Genomic DNA, 10,752 nt, shown 5'->3' on the forward strand with positions numbered 1-10,752 from the left:
AGGGAAAGAAGGGAGAGTGTTCCAAAGCACAGATGATAGTCTCTCCTCCTTGCTCAAGACTCTGGGTGGACAGAGTGGAGCAGGGAAAGAAAACTGAACTCTTGGTTTCCTGCCTCCTTGTTTGCTTTCTCCCCTTTAGTCAAGTGGTTCACATTGACTCCATCCTTCCAAGAGCTGCTTACATGTTTTGAAAGGCAAACATGATGCATATCTTAGTGGAGGTAGGCTGTGCTTACACAGCAGTGTTAATTCACCTAAGCCGATCCAGTTTGTGCCTCTACACCTCGGCACCGCAGTAGCCTGCAACTCTCTGAGCCTTAGTTTCATCATCTTCAACACGACTCAGTATACCTACCAATAATTTGAAGATTAAATTTGGAAAGATAATGAGTGTAAGGGATGTGGCATGTACTTGGAAGCATTATAATCTTTCCATAACAAGTTCTGTTAGTCAACATTGTGCTAGGGCTCAGGGGACACACTTCATGACTTGGACTGATCTGTTTCCTGGGAAAAATCCTAGAACAGGAGGGGAGACGAGACAACCATAGAATGCCTCTAATAAATAAGAAGTAGAACCCGCTGACAGGACAATGCACAACCATGAAAGAGACTAAGCTAGACTAAGCTAGGCAGAACCTAGAAGGCTCCTTGGAAAGGAGAAATTGAGAGTCCTTGTTGGATGGCCAGATTTGACCATAAAGGGAAACAGAAGAAAGAAAAGTGTGATGCACGCTTCGGGAGAGTTGTAGGACGTAATGATTAGGTGGCAGGGTGGAAAGGGATGCGAGGTCAACATTGGTCTGATCAAGGACCGACTTTCTGCCCCAGTGTTAGAGCTACAATGAATGTATTATTATTATTTTTTTAAGAGAGCTTTTTGTCGTAGGGCACATGCATTCCTTGGAGAGACAGAAAGAGAAAAATCACCCCCTAGAGGGGATGACCACACCAATTCCTCCTCCTTCAGTCTCCTCTTGGGACTTTGGGTATGCAAGCACACGCATTTGGCATGAGTTTCAAGTCGCTGAATCCAGGACTCGAACTGTGATCAGCCATGTAAGAGTTCAGCGACAACGATTTCATTACAGATTTTTCCCTTAACAACACAGAGTATGTGTGTGTGAAAGAGAGAGAGAGAGAAGTACCCTTTATAAGTTCTCGTTATGTCGCAGTATCCTTTTGCCGGGCCTCCAGGTTTCCAGAATCCTGAGAACCTGTGTACATGCCAGAACGTTTTCAGGCCGACCTGGGGATCTGAATCCAGCCTTGCAAGAACACTTGTTTTACTGCCATCCAGAGTGCTTGTTCTCTTTCTGTCTGTCTCTCATTCTCCTCAGAATAAATTTAAAAAAATATCTTTATAAAATAAAAAGGCAGGTGTGGGGCACTTGTTTTACTGCCATCAAGAGTGCTTGTTCTCTTTCTATCTGTCTCTCATTCTCCTCAGAATAAATTAAAAAAAATATATCTTTATAAAATAAAAAGGCAGGTGTGGGGCCAGCCGATGGCATAGCAGTTAAGTCACTAGACTCCCACATGGCCAACAATGGCTTGACTCCCGGATCTTGTGGCTTTTTACACACACCCGGAAAAAAAAAGTGCGTGCCCAAGATCCTGGGAGGAGAATGGAGAAGAAGGGATTGTGGCGTGGCCATCCCCCTGGGGTGATTTCTCACTTTCCCTTTCACTGTCTCTGTTTCTCTCTCTCCTGCAAGCACACACACCCTAAGGCAAAAACCTCTAAAACAAACAAACAAAAAATAAATAAAGGCAGATGTGTGATGTGTGGGTAGGACCAAGACCTAGAATGGGTAAGAAAGCAGTGGTGGGAACAACTGGGGAGAGTGGTGGGGGATGTTGTAATTACCCAAAGGAAAGTCTAGGTGGCTGGACAAGGCAGGGGGCAGAGGAGAGAAGAGCCAAGAAATTCAGTCAGGGATAGACAGTGCCTTTCAAGGAGTGAGATGAGTGTAGCTGAAGGGGAAGTCCTTGGGAGAGGAGGTGGGTCATGTCTCCATGGTAGTTTCATGAGGGAGATGCAGATGAGATGACCTGGGTGAGGACGTGGAGGATGGAGACCACAGTGAGTAGGGGTGCAATGACAACTATTACAGGAATGGTTTATAGGAACGACTCTCCCTGTTCACACCCTTTACTCCACTAAGACACCCCACAGGAGAAACGTGCTAAGTACAAATTGCCAACCAGACCATAGAGGGAGAGCCCAGGTCACTCCAGAGTCTTCGGAAGGCATAAGCAGTATAAGTTATCACTGCAAGGCCTACCTAGGAGTTGCTGAAAAATGATGGAGTAAAAAGCTCAGCAAAGGAGCTGCTACGTGCTTAATACCAAGTCACCATTTTCTTCTCCTTTTTTCCCCTCCATTTTCTAGGCATTTCCATCTTTAGAATGTTCAAGCTGGAAAGGATGATATAGTCAAATGCTCACATTTTGCCACAAGGAGAAGTCGCATTCATCCCAGAAAGATGGCTGCCCCAACAGAATGAGCAGGGTCACTGGTGAAGGACACTTCATTCCAGCTGGGGGACCAGGGGTGAATTCCCCATGGAGGCTCCTAACTTGCATGGCAGGAGCCCCTTCCTGCTGTTTGCTGGTTCCCAGGACTCTCATCCCAGGCTGAAATAGCCATGGCGGATGGGGCACTCTGGACCAGCTTCAGCTACTGCTCCTGTGGCCTGCTTTCCCTGCCCTCCTTCCCCTGGGCCCTGACTCCCTGGATGAAGCTCTCCTACAAGCGCAGGCACACACCCACGCTAGCTTGGAGCCACATCCACCCCTGGGAATGGTCTTACAGGGTGGAAAGCTCTTAGGATACTTTACTGGGATTAGAATTTCATTGTGGAAAATCTCCCCAGGCTCCAACCGCTGACTCATCCCTTGAGCCTCATCCAGGAAATCAGTTTCCAAGATTGTACAAACTCACATGCAGAAAAGCTATCAATATGTTCACATTTGTATCCATGTCAATCTCCTTTCCTTATTCCTTGATATAATGAGTTATCTAATTATGGTGACATCTGTTGAGGAGGAATCTAGCGTCCCTCTCCCCACTCAGAACCCAGTACAGGGCTCTTTTGGGGGAGCTCACATGCTGTGGGGTTTGTGGGGAAGAGGCAGAACCCCAATAAGAATCAGCATGGCAGCCACATGGCTTTTATTATCCTCAGCATACACCTACCCCATATCATCAGCATCGTCTCAGAGACCTGCAGACCCACAGATCAGGCCAACATTAGAGCCACAGGTGCCTTACCCAGAGGTCTCTGTTCACTCAGTCCAGGCTGACGGAGAAGAAGTCCAGAGAGAAGGAAGAATGTGTGCTGGCTGCTTCACTTTCAACACATATTATTTATCTTAACCTGGAAATAAATTTGTACTGGGTTACCACGTATGACCTGAAAATTAAAATGACCTCCAATCCCCCTTCTCCCATGTCAGTATTTTTCAAAGCTAGATTTAAAAGCTTGACCAACATTCATTTATTCATTCAACAAATATTTATTGAGCACCTATTTGGCACTAGGGGGTCCTGAGACAAATAAGCATACTCTGGAGAATTTAATATCCAGTGACACAAATGATAGACACACAGGCAGATGGTGCCCAAGACTTGGAGAGGGTGCTGAGAAAGACTTAGAAGACAGGCCCATCTGGTCTGGATCTCCCATTTTGCCCAGCCTCAAGGCATCTTCAGATGCCACAGAGTCACCTCTTATGCTGAAGCCCAAAAAAAAGACGCAATGACACAGTCCAGTAGGACAAACCACAGACTTGGCAGGGCCAGTGACACCCCAGTGAACTTGAACTCATTTCAATGGTGCTCTCATTCTTCCTTTTTCTGAGAGAATTCTGAGCAGGTTTGACTCATGTTTTCAAGCTTCCAGTGTCTTTGGGGTTAATGTGGCTGCTGTACATACTTGGACAGATTTCTCTTCTTGATGTGTTAGTCCTAATTAAAGGGAGGAAACAGGATCCACTTCTAACTCAAGCCCTCATGATGTTTGATAAGATCTTTCTCTACGTCCTAGTACTGAGCGTCCTGTGGAAGTATTTTTTCAATTAAAAACATTCTTCCGTTCATTTTTCTAGAAAATTCTTGATCATCTAGTCACCAAAAAAAACAAGACCCTTGAGAATCTAGTGATCTCAAGAATAGAACTCTCAGACTTCATAGGACCTTTAAAATAATGTAATTAAACCTCCTCATTTTGCAGATAGGAAAATAAAGGCACAGAGTTGGGTTTTGAAAATACATGCTGTAGAGTTTGCCTGTGTTTCTTTTGACTCCAAATCTTACATAGTTTTCTTTTCCTTTTTTTAAAAGTATCTTTGAATAAAAATAATACTTTGTTTACAAACACCATAGTAAAATACTACCCTAAAGATTCTATTAATTATCCATTTGATCATTCATTCGTTTCACAGGACCAGCAGGTGGTGTAGTGGTTAAGAAGTTGGACAGTCCCACATGACCGACCATGGTGGCTTGCTTTCTCACTTTCCCTCTCTCTCTCTCCCTGTGTGGGTCTCTTTGTGGCCAAATTAAAATAAATGAATGAATAAATACAATTAAATAAAAAATAATTTAAGAGTATTTATCGAGCACATAGTTCATGAAAACATTTCACTATTTCCTGGAAAGACACAAAAGTGATTAAGGCACAGTCTTTGCCCCCAAAAGCCTCAAATTATAGGAGATAAGACATGGGCACAAGGACCAGCAGGAGGCACAGTAGTTAAGGTGATGGACACCCACATGGTGGACCATGGTTTGAGTCCTGGACTTGGAGGCTTGAAACTCACACCAGGCACATGTACATGTATGTCCAAAATCCCAAGAGGAGACTAGAGGAGAAGGAACAGTGGCATGGTCATTCCCCTGGGTGGTAATTTCTCATTTACCCTCTCTCTGACAAGCACATACGCCCTTGATAAAAATCTAAAAAAAAAAAGATATGATCCCAAGTAACTTTAGTATAATAGTAATAATAATAATAATAACAATGGTAAAATAACAACATTCATTGCTTAGATGGGGCTCACTATATTCCAGACACTGTTCTAAGCATATCATATATTTTAACTCATGAAATCCTTAAAGAGACCTTAGGAGAAAGGCATCCCTTTCACTTCATCAATGAGGAAACAGAGACCCAGAAAAGGCCAGGGACTTGTCCAAGGTCACACAGCTAGCAAGTGGTAGATCTGTGACTGAGATCCAGGTGGTCTAATGCTATGAAAAAAATATATATGTATTTATGTATATATATATATACGTGTGTGTGTGTGTGTGTGTGTGTGTGTGTGTGTGTGTATAATTGCAATTAAAGGGACACATTTAGAGAGGCGTGAGAATTGAGAAAAAAAGGTCCCTTCCAATTGGGGAAACCAGTGAACGCTTCATGGAGAAAGCTGATCCCGAGTGAGGTTGCCATATTTAACACATTACACATACTGCGTCAACTTGGCAACCCACAGTGAGGGGGTGGCTACATGAGGATACATGCATCAGGGCATTGTGACTACATGTGCAAAAGAAGGATACCCTTAGAAGTAGCCATCCAAGTAGTTTCCTACCCTTACTATTCTGCTCCTTCCAATCCCTCCACACACTTCATCTGGAAGGAAAGATATGACCAAGGCACTCTACTTAAAATGTTTTAGTGGCGGGACCAACAGGTGCTGTAGTGGTTAAGATGCTGCGTGTGTGTGTGTGTGTGTGTGTGTGTGTGTGTGTGTGTATAATTGCAATTAAAGGGACACATTTAGAGAGGCGTGAGAATTGAGAAAAAAAGGTCCCTTCCAATTGGGGAAACCAGTGAACGCTTCATGGAGAAAGCTGATCCCGAGTGAGGTTGCCATATTTAACACATTACACATACTGCGTCAACTTGGCAACCCACAGTGAGGGGGTGGCTACATGAGGATACATGCATCAGGGCATTGTGACTACATGTGCAAAAGAAGGATACCCTTAGAAGTAGCCATCCAAGTAGTTTCCTACCCTTACTATTCTGCTCCTTCCAATCCCTCCACACACTTCATCTGGAAGGAAAGATATGACCAAGGCACTCTACTTAAAATGTTTTAGTGGCGGGACCAACAGGTGCTGTAGTGGTTAAGATGCTGGACTACGCATCTGGTGACCATGGTTCAATTGCCAAAAAAAAAAGGAAAAAGTCTTCTAGTGGCTCCCAGCACTGAATTCTTCACCTAAGTATCACCTCTCCTGAGTTATCCACACAGTTCCTCACTCACCGTGTTTTCATCACAACAACCAACTCTTCTTGTTTGTTTTTTGCTATAGGGTGTGTGCACTCACCAGAGAGAGAGAGAAAGTAATAAATCACCCTCCCCTGGGGAGTATAGCCACGTCTCACTCCCTTCTCCACTCTTCTCTCAAGATTTTTGGCATGCACATGTACCCAGAGTGATTTTCAAGCCGCTAGGTCCAAGACTCAAATTGTGCAATTGGTCATGTGGCATTGAGCACCTTAAACTCCATACTACCTGCTGGCCCAACAAACGACATCTTAAAAAAGCCTTCAGTGGTTTCCCATAGCCCAGCTGGTACCAGTTCCTCAGACTAACTTCCAAGGCTGTCCCCAGCCTGACATCTAACCTACCTCTCTCTGAAGAAAACACTTTTCGGAATTCAGGAGCACATTCTGCTCATGGCCAGCCCTGTGCCTGGGAATCGGCAAGTCACAGAAAACAAACGACATCCTTCTATCTGTGACTCCCTACTCCCGGCAGCCCAAGCCCAAGCTGATTTCCCCTTCTCACAACTCCAGTCTTGGCCCCTTATTTAATCATGGCCCGACCTCTGTGCTTTGCCACACCCAGCACCATGAGGGTTCCTCAGTCCTGTTCCCTGCAGAGTTGCAGCAGGCCCCTTTATTGCCAAGGGGGTGTCTGGAGTGTCATCCTGGGGCCTTTGCAGAGATGATTTTATTTCGATGTGTTTTTGTTGGCAGAGTCTGATGCATCGTCACACATCCAACTCGATGTGCGACGCGCATCACACAGTGCTCTTACGAGAGGAGTAAACAGTGAGACGAGCAAGCGGCTGTCATTTGTCTCAAAATGTCTCCATTCTGAGAATTGCAGACTGCAGATAAGAGCCGTCAATCAGCAGTCATGAACATTGTTAAAACTGGCAAAGGCTCTTTTCAAACTTTTTTAAAGAAGACAGTCACAACTCCTTAGTCAGGCCCCTCAAATCAAAATCTCTCAAGAGCTCATTACTCAACCAATCAATGAACTAATTCAATAAATATCTATGGATTGCCTTCCATACTCTAGGTACTTTGTAGGTGCCACAGAGAGTATTACATGAAATAGATGAGATCCTTGCTCCTTTGGAGCTTGTGTTTTAGGAAGTAGACAACAATTACTTAAATTAGGGGTCAGCAGCCCAGGCCCATAGGTCAAATTTAGTTTGCTGCTTGTTTTTGTAAATAAAGTTTTATTGGAACATAGTCATGCTCATTTATTTACATACTGTCTATGGTTGTTTTCTCACTTCAAAGGCAGAGTAGGATAGTTGTGACAGAGACCATGTGACCTGAAAAACTTAAAATATTTATCATCTGACCCTTTTTTTCAAAGTTGGCCAACCTATGGACTAGAAAAATAAGTACAGTTTTTTTCCTTGATAGCCACAGGGAATTGGTTCCAGGACCTCCCATGGATACCAAAGGTCATGGATACTGAAATCCCTTATGTAAAATGGTGTAATTTTTCATATAACCTACATACAGTCTCTTGTATATGTCATGTCATCTCTAGATTACTTATCTTACCTAATACAATGCAAGTGTTATGTAAATAATTGTTATACCATATTGATTAGGGAAAAAGCAAGGGGAAAAAAAAAACATATCCAGGAGAGATACAATCAAATATTTTGTAGAATAATTTTGACCCATGCTTGGTCGAATGCAGATGCTGAACCCATGGACATGGAGTGCTGATTGTACGTAATACCTCAGATGACAATTCATGTCATGAAGAGAAATAAAAGATGTGAAGATATAAAGGATAAGAGGGATATCTAAAGATGTGCATTCCAATAACATGATTGTGGAGGAAAGATTTTAATGACGAGAGGGAGCGAGCAACCGGAAATAAATAACTGAGGTAAGAGAATTAATATTGGGTTGTCAGAAAAGTCATGGTGTATGTTTTTCTATGTAAAAATGAACCATGACTTTTCTGATGACACAAGAGATAAGAAACAGCAAGTACAAAGAACATACCACAAAACCATGTTACTTAATATGTTCTGAAACGTCATAAGGAGCCAGACTATGGTGCAGCAGTAAAACATGATGCTCTGTGAGTCCGATCCACATGGGAAGGTTCTGAGTTTACATCCAGAGACCTCCCTGAGCATGCTGGGCACATGCATACCCATGGCCTGGGCTGGCTGAAGCTGGAGGTGGATCATGTCATCCAGGTCCTGTTGAGGGTTCTGTCTCTCTGTCTTTTTCTCTTTGTGTCTCACTTATTGAAGAAATAAATAAATAAATAAACTTAACAAAAAGAAGGCCACATGTTGAGTTGAAGTTAAGTGAGTAGAGGGAATAGAAGCCGATAGAAACAGTCAGAAAGAAGCTGGCCCAGACCACATTTCACATGAAGACTGGGGTATATACCTCGACTTTATTCAGAATGAGGTGCAAAGCCATTATAGTTTTGAGGTGAAGAATGATTTGACCTTGCAGTTGGAAGGCTCTCTTTGACTACCATGTAGAGAAAAGAATATGGGCCACTGGTAGCAGGGTGCCTGAGGTGGCTATATCCTACACAGCAGACTACTCAGTGTGAATCCCAGATCCAGAGGCTTGAGAAACACACTGAATGTGTGTGTGTGTATGCCTGAAATGAAAGGAGGGTGAAATGGAAAAGAGATTGTTATGACCTTGCCCCATGACAGGGGGCAGGGGTGCTTTCTTGCTGTCCCTATCTCTCTTTCTGTCTCTCTCTGGCAAAAGCACACACACCATCTGGTAAATTAAAGGGAGAGAGAGAGAAGGATGTAGGGTCAAGAGTGGAAGCAGTGTGGCCATTTAAGAGGTTATTGCAGTAGCCCACCCAGGAAGGAGATGCCTAGTGTCTTAGACCAGGCTTGTAGCCCTGGGGTGGTGAGAGGTGGTTCAATTCTGGATACTTTTTAGAGGCAGAGTTCAGGATTCCATGATGGATTAGGCATGAAGTAGAAGAAATTCTAAGGATTTTAGCCTGAATAAAAAAATTAAAATTGTTATTTATAAGATGGGGGAGGTAGGAGATAAAACAGTAAGCAAGAAAAAGTGAGCAAGTAGACATCAGAATTCCTGCTTTGAATGCACCAAGTTTGAATGTTTATTGTGTGGAGATGTGGAGTAGGCCACTTCATCCACTACTACTCTCCCTTGCTTACCTCCTTACGGCCTGCAGGGGCCTAAATGGTCAAGCTCCTCCTGACACCTTCAGCTTACTCCCTGCTTCTTTCCTTCTCAGCCTTACACTCTCACTACACAGGCTTCAGTCACTTGAATAGGTTGTGCACCTTTTCCCCTGATGGCCTTCTCATCTTTAAGGTTGCTGTTAAACTATTACCTTCCAAGAAGGGGTCTTGAAGAGCCACTCTACCTAAAGCAAGCCCTTTGCCTGTTAGTCTCTCAACTTCAGTCTTTCGTATGTAGTATTTTTTTCACTTCTTAATTGATTAATCCATTTACCTGTCTTTTGTCTGCCCTCTTGGCCCCTTCCATGTCCATGTCCAAAAAACTGAAAACCTTAAGAAGATATAAATAAATGAAAACAGCCTATGTCCGTCTTGATTGTCTCATCCTTGTGTCTCCAGGGCCTAGCAGAGTTTCAGCCACTGAATGCTTAACCTTTTCTTTTTCATCTATAAAACCCTTTCCTTCTTCTGAAATCCCATGCAGAGAAACCCAGTAGACTCTTCCGTTTATTTATTTTGCTGATAAAATGAGTGTGACTCTGGTTGAGTAGGGGCTGAGAGCCCCATGTTGTGGTCCCTGTCCTGAGAACGATGACCTTGTGAAATGGGTTCAGTTATCGGGGCATCTAAGGTGTTGTATGTAAATGTAAAACCTGAGGGAGTGGGAGAAGTACTAATGCCAACATAAGATTGGCAACGTTTTGTTGTGCTAAATAGACATGAAGAAAACCCAGCCGCTCTGTTAGACTGTGCTATAGGAACAAATAACCTCCAAATTTCTGAGCTTCATATGGTATGAGTTCATTTGTCACTGTGCTACCTGCCCTGGGAGGTGGACAGGGTCATGGTCACTGAGAAATCCAGGCTGGAGGGCTGAGTCTTGGTATATGTTTCTATGACTTCTGAGTCAAGGAAATGGGATTAGGGTAGACTATCTACTAAGCTCTCGGAAATTCTGCCTGGAAGTGATAGGTTCTTTTTCTTATGTTTCATTGTTGAAAACAAATTACTTGGTTGTACCTAACTTAAAGAGAGGCCAGGAAGCTTAAATCCCCATCATGCCCAGAAGGTGAGAGAGGACAAATAGTTATGAACAGTATCAATGACTCTAGCAGTTACCATTGGACTAATGGACAGTCACGTTATAAAAAGAAGGACTTTTTTTTTTTTTTCTGGAGAGGTTTATGCTATCGGGCACGTGAGCTTGCCAGCCAGCCAGACAGAGACAGAGAGACAGAAAGTGAGAAATCACCCCCCTGGGGGGATGGCCATGC

Source organism: Tupaia chinensis, unplaced genomic scaffold (assembly GCF_000334495.1).
Source record: "Tupaia chinensis unplaced genomic scaffold, TupChi_1.0 Scaffold138491_1, whole genome shotgun sequence".
In the NCBI taxonomy this organism is placed as follows: domain Eukaryota; kingdom Metazoa; phylum Chordata; class Mammalia; order Scandentia; family Tupaiidae; genus Tupaia; species Tupaia belangeri.